The following is a 14,522-nucleotide window of genomic DNA, read 5'->3' on the forward strand; positions in this document are numbered from 1 at the left end:
AAAGTTGGGTAATCTCTTACCCCTAGATTGCGTGGTCTCTTACCCCTGGATAGCTAGGGCTGGAGAAACTCCTAACCCTTGGGCAGCTAGGGCTGGGTAATTTCTTGCCTCTAGGTATTTAGGATTCGGTAAAATTTTACCCATTGGATATTTTGGGTTGAGGAATCTCTGGGCTCCAATCACTTGCAGCTAGTACTAGCCATCGGTAAGGCATGCAGGCAACCACACAATAATGCACTGCACCCCGTTAGCATTTGCTGACACTCAGGGGACTGGGAAGCTGCAAGATGGGATCCCTATCACACATAAATCTGATCTGCAGCCCACATTTATTTTTCAATTTAAGAGGATAGCTAAGGTTGGGTAAACCCTTACCCTAGGGTAGCTAGGTTTGGATTCCTACTGCTAGGGTAGGTTGGCTTTGGTAAGCTTTTACTTCTAGGGTAGGTAGGGTTGATTAAGCTTGTTCTCCTAAAGTAGCTGGGGTTGAGCAATCTCTTATCTCTAGGGTAGCTAAAGTTGCATAGGCTTTTACCTCTAGGTAGCTAGGGTTGGGTAGACTCTTACCCCTATGGTGGCTAGGGATGAGTAAGCTCTTAACTCCATTGTTGCTGGGGTTGGAAAAGCTCTTACATTTAGGATGACCGGGTTTGGGAAAGCTCTTACACCTAAGGTAGCTAAGATTGAGAAAGCTCTTTAGCTTTTTCCCCATGGTGGCTGGGGTTGGGAAAACTCCTATCCCGAATGTAGGTGGGTTTGGGTAAGCTATTACACCTAGGTAGCTAGGATTGTGTAAACCCTTATGTCTAAGATAGGGGCTAGGGCTGGCTAATCTATTACCCCCAGATAGCAAAGGCTGGGTAATCTCTTACCCCAAGATAGCTAGGGTTGGGTAAACTTTTAACCCTTGGGTAGCTAGGGTTGGGTAATATTTTACCCCTGGATAGCTAGGGTTGGATAATTTCTTACCCCTAGATAGCCAGGGTTGGGTAAGCTCTTAACCCTAGATAGCCAGGGTTTGGTAATCTCTTACCCCTAGATAGCTGGGGTTGGGTAAGCTCTTAACCCTTGGGTAGCTGAGTTGGGTAATATCTTACCCCTAGGTAGCTAGGGTTGGTAATCTTTAACTCAATATAGCTAGGGTTGGGTAATTTCCTACCCCTAGATAGCTAAAATTGGGTAATCTCTTAACCCTTGGGTAGGTAGAGTAATCTCTTACCCCTAGAAAGCTAGGGTTCTGTAATCTTTTACCCCTAGATAGCCAGGGTTGTATAATCTCTTACCCCTAGATAGCTAGAGTTGTATAATCTCCTACCCCTAGATAGCTAGGGTTGGGTAATCTCTTACCCCTAGATAGCTATGGTTGGGTAATCTCTTACTCCTTGATAGCTAAAGTTGGGTAATCTCTTACCCCTAGATTGCGTGGTCTCTTACCCCTGGATAGCTAGGGCTGGAGAAACTCCTAACCCTTGGGCAGCTAGGGCTGGGTAATTTCTTGCCTCTAGGTATTTAGGATTCGGTAAAATTTTACCCATTGGATATTTTGGGTTGAGGAATCTCTGGGCTCCAATCACTTGCAGCTAGTACTAGCCACTGATAAGGCATGCAGGCAACCACACAATAATGCACTGCACCCCGTTAGCATTTGCTGACACTCAGGGGACTGGGAAGCTGCAAGATGGGATCCCTATCACACATAAATCTGATCTGCAGCCCACATTTATTTTTCAATTTAAGAAAGAGTTAAAACCCCATGAGTATTTATTTGTGTGCTGCCCATTAGGAAGACGTTCCTTCCTTTAGTGTCGAGAGGTACAACGGGAATTTAGAAACCACTTTAGCAAGCCTTAAAGAACAACTAAATTTATAGATAAAAGGGTTAATATCATGTTTTCCATTGGTGATCCACTGATCAGCATTATAGTGATTTCCTGTCCTACAGTCACAAGAAGTGAAAGGAAATCCTCCCCACTGGATGATTTCCCCCCCGTTATTGTCCCCTCCATTCTGGAGACAAATTTTTTGATTTTCTCTAACTTTTACTCCCGGGGTTCTAACCCTTAACCATCAAAAAAGAAAAAATGCTTGGCATTAAAAACACTTTAAATGATATAAAAAACAGAAAACAAAACTGTAATATATAAGAGCTTATCAGTTCTTAGATTTGAAGACAGCGTTTGTTTACTTTTTCAGGCTTTTTCCTTTATTTTGACCTGATAATCCGGCCACTAATATATTTTTTCCTAGGGGTTCATTACTGAACCTATGAAACTTTACATTTAGCATTTTGAACAGGGTCAACAAGTGTTTCTGTACCAGCAGAAAATGTACGTATTCTAAAAATAAAGAAAAATGCAGCAACCACATCTAAACTGCATTTTTGTTCTGAGGTTTAGTTATCACACTTTTTGGTTCAGACATTTTCCACAGCAGCCACTAGGGGGAGAACCTAGACATTTCTTTTGAAATTCAACCATAAAAGTATGGAGCAAAATGTTAAAAATATAAATATACAAAAATACAAACACTATTTTCACAGAACTAACAGAACAAAAAAAGTATTTTCTTTTATCATGTCATCTTTTAGGCAAAGAGAGAAATGTCACAAGTCTAATGAGTTGTGTCCTACACCTTTGTCAAAGTATATAAGAAATGTGTAATAGGTGTCTGTCCTCCATTGCTGCTCCCCTCTCTGTAATTTCTGTAATTTTTACAGGCTATGGCTGGGTTTTGCTGTACAAACACATTGGCTATAAAATCTGCTGTTGTAACACATGGGGGTTTACTGACTCAGCATTCATAAACAGATACAAGAGCGATACAAAGTAAGAGGGTTACTTTTTAGCAACTGTTTCATTTATCTGTAATCAGAGGGTTGGACAGGTAGTACAGGTAGTCCCTGAGTAAAGGACATCTGACATATGGACAACTCCTAGATAAGAACGAGGCTTCCCTGCCCGCTTGTGTGCAGGACAGGGGCTTGATGGGGGGAGGGGGCAGTTTGCATGACTTGCAGAAGAAATCTTCTGCTAAACACAGCTGAGGTTGTGGGTGATCTTAGGGGGGTGAGCTCTTCTGCAAAATCTTGTAACTCTGTATTGATCAAGACAAACTCTGCAGTTGTTTCTTTTTGCATATCAAAGCACAGCTTGCTCCAGATGTTAATGAATGTCTGGGCTCCATAAAGATTTTCTTTTTGCTTTGTTTGTGATTAACTCAGTGAGGATTTTTTTACAGTAACTGAAACCATACTGCCTAATAATATGTTAAGACAAACATCTGTCCTAATTGCATTTATTAAAATAATCTACCTGTTCTAACTTACATACAAATTCAACTTAAGAACAAACCTACAGTCCCAATCTTGTCTGTAACCTGGGGACTACCTGTAATGTGCATTTGTTGCTCCCCTCTCTGTTTTTTAATGACAACTTCAGGCTACAGCTAGGTGTTATTATTATTAAACATGATTTATATAGCGCCAACATATTACGCAGCACTTTACATTAAATAGGGGATGCAAATGACATACAGATACAGACAGTGATACAGGAGGAGGAGAGGGCCCTGACCAGAAGAGCTTACAATCTAATATGTGTCCCTGTACAAACACATCTGTTGAATTTGCTGCTATCACAAACAGGACTGATTGACACAGTGTTCAAAAATTAATAGAAATATACAAAGTAACATTGTTTCTTTTGTAGCAACTTAGTTTCATTCATCTGTAATTAAAAGTTTAGACATTCATCTGCATAGGATGTCTCATAAAAGTAACCTGATAAGTAAAAAAATATTTTTGGCTGATTTACGGATTAGGATTTGGCTAATTTACCCCTTTAGCATTTATTTTACCATTCATCTGTCCAAATTTACTCTTCCACTCTCCCTCTTAGCTATTATTTTTCAGATTTTTGAATATTTATATAATTATATTTGGTTTTTTAGAGATGAACATGTATGTTATGTTATATTCTTATGTTTTTTTTTCTTAGTTTTGTATAATTCGTATATATATATATATATATATATATATATACGAAGATATTCTACTAGATTGTAAGCTTTTTGGGGCAGGGTCCTTTCCTCCTGTATCACTGTCTGTATCTGTCTGTCATTTGCAACCCCTATTTAATGTACAGCGCTGCGTAATATGTTGGCGCTATATAAATCCTGTTTGCATTGCCTGCCAAAGGATTTGTATGTCTGCTCACATATTCTCCATAAACTGACCCAGGGGTGACGTGTCCATACACCACTGGTGTGCCCATTGATGCCAATGGTGCCCTGATTTCCCCAGAATTCTTTGCCCCCTATAGCTGACTTTCCATGCAGTGGCTGTGTGTGGATTCTGCACCTCTCACAGTCAGACATGATAATCGCTCCTCTGGGAAGGATAAGTGTGACAGTATAAATAAGAGGCCATAGCGTGTGTTCTGAGCCCTCACAGCACAAATACTTTCCACTGGCTGGCATTCCTCCTGGCAGCGAAGTGGTTATTGTTTGTATTCCTGAATTTCTCAGCAGGGACCGACACAGAGATGATTACTGGGTGCTCTCATGTTCTAAGTGCAGACATTTGGGAGAAGGGGGCTATATTGTGTTTTAAGGACCCCCTGCATTTATAGGTCCTGGCATTTTTCTTTTATTGGCCTTTGCTAATTCCAGGGCAGACCTGTACAGCATGCATACCCACACAACTGTCCCTGATTTGGAGGGACTATCCCTATTTTGCCTTGCAACTGTTTCTAATTTGGAGGGTCTGTCCTTCCTACCTCCCAACTGCTTCTTTATACCTCCTATCGATCTCTGATTTGGAAGAACTTTCCTTCTTCATACCCCCCAATCATCTCTGATTTGGAGGGAATGTTCCTCATCATGCTACCTAGCGGTCTCTGATTTGGACTGTCCCTTGTTATACCTCTCTGCTGTCCTTAATTTGGAGAGACTGTCCCCCTTCATACCGCGCACTTGTCCCTGATTTGGAGGAACTGTTCCTATTCTTACCCTCTAGTTGTACCAGACTTGGGGAGACTGTCCTTCATCATGCCACCTACTTGTCCCTGAATTGTAGGGACTATCCCTGTTCCCTTTCTCCAAAAATTGAGAGAACACAATAACAAGTTTGGTCTAAAAACAGGACATTCAGAAAAGGTTACTTTAAAGGCAATCTGGCATTGGTACATACAGGTGGAGGGCATTCTGGGGTCCTTTTTGCACACTCTTACTATTTCACAGTTGGAACTCCGGACACTGCATTAGTCCCTGGACTACAGGATGAAAAATCATGTCCAAGCTTGGTGACAGGTCTTGCTTACATTCCATAATTCAATATTGGAATCACAGTAAGATACTGAACAATATCTGCATTGCATTATGGGAAATGGGGATAGGGGGGATACCTGAGTTGCAAACTGCAAAATGTTTCAGATTGTAAGGCAGAGAATCAGCAAAATCCTGTATCTGCCATCATTTAAAATCCAACTGTGGTCACAAAAATAGATATGGAGTGGAAATTGTACTAGCAGCCTCCATTTTTATGGTCTTACCTCAACGTTCCTGGTAAAGTTGAGCAGGTAACATCTTTTTTTAGGAAGAGAGACTGGCACTTAACAAAGCCCCCAAAATTTCCCATTGTAACCTTGCTGGCCATTGGTGAAAGGTCAAACAGGGCTTCATAGATTATTTATTGTTGCCCTGCATGAATGTGGCATTTGTTTGCAAAAAATAAGGAACGCTCATATAAATTTGGTGAAATGGAAAATGTCTTAAATTTTCTGTGTTGCAAAAGCCGCATCCCTAGTGATCAAGTTCAGAAAGCCAAAATTCTGAGTTTTCTACCTAATGAAGGGTTGGGTAGATATACCAATGGGGATATGAAAGGGTTTCACTTACATAGGACATATTCCATCTTATGTCTTATGACCACTGGATACGAAAATAAATCTTCTTTACTAGTAAACCCACAAAAAACACGAAAACCCTTGCCGCAAAAATCCTGGCCGCAAGTAATCCAAAATTAAATAAAACTGTGATCCTTAGATATAAAAATTGCAAATATGCTGATTCCATAGAACATATGTACTTTTTCCAGTCTGTGGCAAATCATATAAGTGATTAATTATTGTTGTCTAAAATTGTCTAATTCTTTAAAAATTAGCCAGAGAGGAATTCCCATAAACAAAATTTAAATCTAATTCGGCAAATTACAAATTCCCTGTAATTTAATGACCACAATTTGCATTGAAAGCTCCTAATTATACAAATTGGATCTAAGACTTAAAGGGGTGAGATAAGGAAAAGTAAAAATAGCATATGTGGTACAGTTTGTCCATGGAATTAATATTGTTTTTTGTTTTTCAGAGTCATTTCTATATTATAGTTTTATGACTTGTTCATGCCGCCTGTAGATTTGTTAATTTTCTGCCTCCTGTATTAGGGGCACAACGGTGTTTGGCATTAAAATGCACAGATGGGTTAACAAGGTGGTCTTAGGTGGACATGTAGTTTTAAATGAACTTAGATAAGTAAAAACAAAGAAAATCCAAGTGTTTGTTGACAGGGATGATCATATTGTGGTGCCATTACTGCTTACCGTGCAGCCAGGCGTCCAACTGGTGTCAAGGAGTGAGGAGGGACATTTGCTGGACTTGTTATTTTTACATTTTGCATGCACCCTATCTCTTCCCTACATTTATAGCAACGGTTTTCATGCATAAGTGCCTTTTTCATTTATTACACATATTATTCATATTCCCATTTTATACATAGGCGGAGCTGGATTTCTTACAAGCCCATCCAAGCCTTGGCCTAGGGTGCCATGGCCACTTAAGGTTGCATTTTTACTGCCACCATAGCTGTATTATTATCATTGTAGATCATTAAAGCGCCCACCATAGGGCATTTCTGCCCACAACCATCATGGCTCCCACCAATGACCTCCAACTATTATCATGGCCACCCTTCCATAACTGTACCTCCAACGCAAGCTAGCAGAAAAAAAAATATGAATTTGGACCTGTACACAGGGAACATATTGTAGTTTTATGACATTAGGTTTTGTGGTCCTTTAAACAGTTGTGTAATCAATTCAACCGCGCATAATTCCTTTTACAGTTTTCCATCCCCTGACAGTGACTGAACAGGCCTCAAATTTATAACTAAGTATAAATGTGTGCCTTGCCCTTGGCACACCAAAAACTGGGCCCTATTGTCCATTCTGCAATTTTCATATGCTGGTGTTCCAAATTTTTTGTATCATCACAAGACAGTTTGGCTTGTTGTCCTGAGTTATTAAAGTAAAACTGTCTGCTTGTGCTGTGATAAATTATTTTGTTCTAAGTAGTCGATCAGATAAAGAAGGAGAAATAAATAAGTGGACTGTTCTAGGACTAGTCCACGGCTATGCCTTTTGGCTTTCGTTTTTACTACAGGCTCCAATGGAGGGTGTGCATGACTGCACATAAATATCATGGAGGATGAGACTTGTGATGTGGTACATAATTCCCTCCATGTGCCCTACTTTAGTTACCAAACTTTCATGTGACAGAGTCATTAATACCTAAAAAAAGAGCTTCAACTCCTTTTGCTCTTCCTAAGCCCCTTTCATATTTGGATAGCCACTGCCATAGCAAACTGCTGCTATGTGCCTAGAAGTGGAAAACCCAACCATAGGTTAACATGTTTGTATATGTTGCATTTGTGTTTGCAATGGTGGTTTGGTTTTTCCTCCTGCCACATGGTAATAAGTGACATGTCGCTTCCAGAAAAAGAACTGCAATGCAACTGCAACTATCTGTTCACAAAATGGTTACAAACTGACCCATTTTTATTCATTTGGAGTGATTGGGAATATGAGGGAGTACAACACTGCAATCAACTGCAGTTTTAAAACAGCCCTTTCGCTTGCATTTTACAAGTCCTCCCATGCCAATGAAGCTCACCCAAATGGATAATGTCTACCAACACCTATTTCATGTTTAATGGTCAACTGACTCCCAACTTCCTATTTATCTACCAGTCAATGCATCCTTAACTCATTACTCTCAAATCAAGTCAAGGTGGAGAGAATGATCCGAGGATCATATACAGGGACTATTAAAACCTTAAAAGACCTAGCATCAGATGTTTTAATCTTTAGAGCAGTGAGCTGCTAGGGGTTCCATGAGCAATGAGCAATTTGCGCCTCTCAGGTCCCTGTAACTGACCCCAATGATCTTGTTTGGCTATCTGTAAGAATGACATTCATCCTAGTGGTCATAAAAGTAAGAGGAATTCTTCCTACTGACCACCACACTAATGTACTGTGATCTGTGTATATAGTAATTATAGAAGGGATTCCCTAAGGACGTTAAAAATTTTTTCTAGTGTTCCTCCAAAAAAAGACTAGTCTAGCCCATGCATTCTACTTTATATGTACATGCAAGGCTTTTAGGATTTCCTTATCCTTTACAGAGCTCCCATTAACAATGACTTTATCAGCTTGATTTGTTTAACCATCGTCCAGCCATCTTTGTTTAGCTTTTACCATCATCATTGGGATGTCAGGTCAAGATGGTATCCAAGCAATTCTTGGTGGTGTTCCCCAATGTCTGGCATAGATAAGCCTTTGTTGTAGCGTCTCACCTTTTGGCTTTCTACAAGTTAACAATGTAACCATATGATCTTTGGAAAAGAAAAGATTGAGGAAACCTTTTTCTTTTTGCAAGTATAGGACTAATGATATCATGATCCTTTAAAGATCATTGTATTGAAGCTCAAATATGATGTTAAGTAATACGTGGAACCACTTTAAGAATTGCTTGTATCAAAGTTGTATGGTGAATCCTTCCTATTCTTAGTGACCAGCATTTGGGATGAATTGAACCATCCCCTAACCATAGTAGAAATGTTTGATGGCTGAGGTCCATCTGGAGCAGTATGCTTGATATTTACTTTTATATTGTATGAGGCTTACCTAAAATCCATACTATTTTATATTCATAAAACTTTTATATTCATTTATTCAATGCATAGTATTGTAGAATCAGTTTGAATCATGTAAGGTGTGATTTACTAAAGGCTAGTTATAACTTTGCACTGGATAAATACCGAATAAGTCCCTAACCCTCAACCTTCCTCCTTCCAGCAGGAGTCACCCCCTTTGGCATTTCCCCAGTTGCCCCAGTCCTCCCCAAGTGCACACTAGAGAAGTGGTGATTTAAAAGTATATTACCGCCTCCAACACTCTCGGTTTTGTTCCTGAGGCTTCTTGCGTGTTGCATGAACTCACACGACATATGAGAAGCCTCAGGAGCAGAACAGAGGTAGGTGACCATGCATGGCTGCACAGAAGAAGACCAGACACTAGAGAACATTTCAATTCACCATTCCTGTGACCCCTGGTTGACAGGCCCTTGGGTTCAATATGGAGGAAAGAGGAAGAATGTACAGGGGACCTATCAAAGTGTTTTTGATAAAAGAAAGTATTTATATCTATTTAATTAATAAATATATTAAATATTATATTATTATATATTGATAGGACACACGTGGAGATAAAAGGGAGCAGAGATGAATCTTCAAACATCTGTATCTGGATATTACTTGGCACCTTGGCAATATTAAGTGATCTGAGCAGGGTGTGATTTTGTTCCTCTGGTGTTGCGTGTCTGCATTGCTTGCAACTTGACTTATTGCCGCAGGTCCTTCTGTGTATATTACCATGACTTCTGTGTACAGAAGTGAAATTGAATAGCACACCTACACTGTTTGGACAAACTCCTGATCCTGCGCATCTGCCTGTAAACATTCAGAAGACTAATACCAAGTTGGATTTTTATTCGGTGCCTGTGTTGCAAGGGCTGAGAGCTCTGACTGTCATGATTTCCATGATGGAACTAATATAATGCTGGTCTTAGCCCATGAAGCTGCACAATGAGCTAATTGTGGCCAATCAGAATCCATCTTGTATTTGGACCAACCATGTGGATATGCTGGTTCTGCACTTTGCATTTCCTTCCTGTTTGTTGAATATCTAGACAATACCTGGCCCACCTCCTTCCTTTTTTTCAATCATGGAGGCTCGGCACCACATATGTGAATACAACGCCCAACCATTATCATCTGAGAAGCACAAATAATGATGGCTTCCAAAAATAGTTTAATTTAATTTTATTTAATAATTTCCTAAGAATGTTTCATAAGCATGGTGATAGGAATGGGGGTAGTGGGGACAGAGAAGGCAAATTATAATCAGATTTAACATTTAAGTATTAAAGTTAAAACAAAAAAAAAACTCTACTAAACACTATCCTGGCCAACCCTTGCCATAAAGTAGAGATCCAATAAATACTTCTTTTTATTAAAGTCAGGAATAGCATTTAGGAGTGGAACCCCCCTTAGGTGCGTATTGCTGACCATATTTATATGAGGGAGATTTCCCAGGCCAGAGACATAATAGTAGGTAAGCAGAAACCTCCCCAAAATATGGGACAATTGTGTTACCTGATAAAAGAAAATAATAAACTTTATCTGTATAGGATCACTATACTATAGATAAATAATATTGTATCCCGGGAACTGTACAAAGGTAAAAAAACAAAAACTACTTTGTTAGAGTTATCATATAATAGTTCTCATTTTGCATTTCTTAATAACTACAGATTAATAACCTCTTCTGTGCAGGCTCCTCCTGTGTCACTGTCTGTATCTGTCTGTCATTTGCAACCCCTATTTATTGTACAGCACTCCGTAATATGTTGGCGCTATATAAATCCTGTTTAGTACCCCAAATTTTTTGCCTATAAGGCTAAAAAACCCGGAAATATCAGATGAAAGAGCTGCTGATAACATTGTTCAGGGCCTGCCATGGAAACAAGATTCGGTTGTACACAGCCGGATGGGGTCGTTGTCATCTCATAATTTTGGGTGGCTCACAGCTAGTAGTAGGTTACTTTTTTGCTTAGACAATAAAGATGTATACAGCATGTTTTGTTTGTTATGTGCATGGAATATACAAAAGAAGCATGAACATGAAAATGAAAAAAGAATTTCTCTCAATCTAAAAAATCGATTTAGAGCCATTATTATTATTGTTATTATTATTATTATTATTATTATTATTATTATTATTAATAATAATAATAATAATAATAATAATACTAATAATAAACAAGAATTATAAAGCGCCAACATATAACTCGTTGTACATTAAATGGGGTTTGCAAATGACAAATGGTGACACAGGAGGAGAAGAGGACCCTGCCCTGAAGAGCTTACAATCTAAGAGGTGAGGGAAGGATCACATTATTACATGTTTCTATTTATGGATGTTTAAAATTTTATCTATATATCATTCTAGGTAGACATATCTGTCTTGCTATGTAAATATGAATGTATCTACATGTAACCTAAATTATCTTAATTTATTATGCTGACATAGTTTGCTCATATTGGCAGGCAAATGTCTCCCTGACATATATGGACTATTGTATTCCTATTATATACTATATCTATCTATCTATCTATCTATCTATCTATCTATCTATCTATCTATCTATCTATCTATCTTTCTATCATCTATCTATTATTCTTTCCTATTATATATGTATCTAAATTCAAGCATATAAAATAGGATCTTAATTTAACAGGCCAATATATTTTTTACCACAAATCTGCCCAACATTAAATGTATTATTAATATTATTATTATTATTAATAATAATAATAATAATAAAAAAAACATAATAATAATAAACATTATTTATATAGCACCAACATATTACACAGCGCTGTACATTAAATAGGGGTTGCAAATGACAGACAGATACAGACAGTGACACAGGAGGAGGAGAGGACCCTGCCCCGAAGAGCTTACAATCTAAGAGGAGGGGGAAGTAGCACACATTGATTAGAAGGAGGATGATGAGCACCCACAAGCACAGACATTTTCCAAAATTCTGGAATATATTACTAAGTGTTAATTAGCTCTTCTATTAGTCAGCTTTGCCTATTATATAGTGAGACCTGTGTGGCTGTCAGCGCCTAATCGACACTGAGATTGGAAGCATTGCTTGTAATGTTAAGAACTATTCAAAAATGGTTACATTACCATCTTATTGAAATTGAAACGTACAATGTCAGTTCTATATTACTATTACTTCTGGTCTGTTTGCCAAATCTGACTTCATTATGGCGTATTCCTGCGCATACACCTAACACGCACACATCCTTATTTACGAATAATAATAAAAGAAAATATTAAAAGTTCATAAATCAATTTACTGGCTGCTTGCTCTTTTTATAGATAAGAGATAACATACTGTACCCCATTGTAAAATGAGTATAAACAAAAGTTCCAAAACTTTTCTGATTGCATTTGGCACAATTTCAGTCAAGGTCAGAACATTTAAAAACACTTTTTCCTGATCTTTATATCATGGATATTAATAATAAATATTATAATTTAGGAATTAAAAAAGAGTTTACCTTGTTTGGGATCACTGTGGTCCTCAGGCAACATGAAGAAAGAGAGACTTGCCTAATGACAGGTTATTAGAGAATGACAACTTTCCCACTTGCAGCATGCTGAAAACTTTTCTTGCCCTCCCTCCCTACCATGGGGTCTTCTCAGGAAAGATTACTAAGACGAGAGTTGGTGCAATGAGCTGGCATTGGTGGGGCATGGTGAATCACAGAGGGTCCTGGAAATCTCTCCTAAACTTTCTTGTGACTAAGCTGAATTGTGGGACTGCCGGCTCAGAGGAGCAGCTGACTCGAATGCTCTCCCTTCAAAGGGCTGCTTGGGATATAAATGTGATGCTGTGCAGATGGGACAGGGAGCAGCGTCTCTTGGCCTGGGTTCAGGACTTCCTCTGACTTTAGGCCACTCTATATTTAAAAAAAGGTATTAAACTATCGGAAAGGAAGTCAGATTGTCTTTGGGGAAACAATAGAGTGGCCAGTGAAGGCTTCCTTTGGATGGTCAGTTTGGGTCAATGGTGTGACTTATGGTAATCAATCAGCTCATGAAATCTGAACTCAACGCAAACAGCCATGCACACATTTTTTTTTCTATCTAATTCTGTCCGGTTATGTTATTCTCCTACCTCTGCTAAAAGAAAGGAAGATGGGATGACACTGGTTTTTCTTTTTGGACCCATTAACATTTTTGCTTTGGCAACGTGCACCCGTGTACCGGCTTAGCCAACACAGTCTGTGTATAAAAGAAAGGACTCAGAAATTACAGAAATGTAATTTCAGTCTTTACCACTTTGATGACCTATAAAATGATAACAATACATGATATAATACAAAATATAGATTTCAAACAGACTACTTACATGATTTATTATCATAAATTTTAAGATCTCCCAATCGCCTGAGGAAGCCCATTTAGACGAAACACGTCGGGAATGAGACTGTAACTATCCATTGAACATTTAACCAAGCTTGCAAGGTATTTTGGTATTGGTCTTCATAATAATGTAAGAAGTCCAATACCTCTATCTATATACAATACTGACCATCTACTGTAGGGAAATACGTGTCATTATGTATCAAATGTGTGTTTTGTATATTGCTTTCTTTTGCACATTGTTTAGAATAAAGGATTTTACATTTCAAATACAAGTTTGCCATAAAAAGACGCTTTTCTTTCCCCTCTTCTTAAAAATAACAATACATAATTGTTTATCGGAATTCAGCGACTTACTGACCATTTCATGTATTTGCAGGTAGACTTATGACTTATCCGGGTCCCCCATGTCCATTGTTGGGTGCACCTCTACAATGTGCTTCTCCGGTATACCCTGACCATGATCGGGGTTCATTTTATTGGCTTCTTTTCACAAAAAAGCTCAAAAATGGCTGAGGACTCGCAGTCCCCCTTGCTAGAGGGATTTCAGCCTTCTTGTCTTGTGGGCCAGGGGTAAAGATTGGCACTTCAGCAAAGAAAAGTGAAAAAGCCTTATAGCACTTATTCTGTATTCATATCATAAAAGGATTTGTGAATTTGCAATGCTATCTTCTAAAAGGTCTTCTTCTATCCTGTTCGGTCTTTTCTCTATTTTTATTTTTGGCTAAGGTACTTCTCCCTTTTTGTAGCGTCAGACTCCTAGTGCCTTTTTAGCAGTTTATCTTATTCACCCTTAAAAGTTTGACTCCCATAGCTCCCCATAGAGCTCGTTGGAAAGGACTAATGGCCAATAATGCACGTGAAGGGAAAAAAGCATTACTGCACATTTCAAATTTGCTGGAAATTCATATTTCAATCAGACAAGATTCACTCTGGGTTTTAAATTGAGGGAATCTTGCCTGAAAATGCAAAGCAAATCTCATCAAACCTAAGTGTGTGTTTTCACTCTTTTGATAAATATATTTTAAAGTTTAATAATATTGCCAACCACTTAGGAATATATGGTTGAACTTTGATATACCCACTTCCATGGCATAAAACTCCTGCAAATGGGTTTATTGTAAAAATGTATTCAGGTTTTGACCGCTCTCTCTAGTAGAGTCTACTTTCTAGACAATTTATATAA

General features: G+C 38.5%; 1 protein-coding gene across 1 annotated transcript in view; it reads right to left on the reverse strand.

Annotated features, from left to right (window-relative positions):
- The window catches only part of GJA5 (gap junction protein alpha 5), a 40,453-nt gene extending 27,689 nt beyond the window's left edge, over nucleotides 1-12,764 (reverse strand). Inside the window, exon 1 of the mRNA XM_072398338.1 lies at nucleotides 12,469-12,764. The gene's annotated coding sequence lies outside the window, so the exon portion shown is untranslated. The remainder of the gene's footprint in view (nucleotides 1-12,468) is intronic.
- Nucleotides 12,765-14,522: the final 1,758 nt, after the last annotated feature.

Source organism: Pyxicephalus adspersus, chromosome 1, assembly GCF_032062135.1.
Source record: "Pyxicephalus adspersus chromosome 1, UCB_Pads_2.0, whole genome shotgun sequence".
NCBI lineage: Eukaryota > Metazoa > Chordata > Amphibia > Anura > Pyxicephalidae > Pyxicephalus > Pyxicephalus adspersus.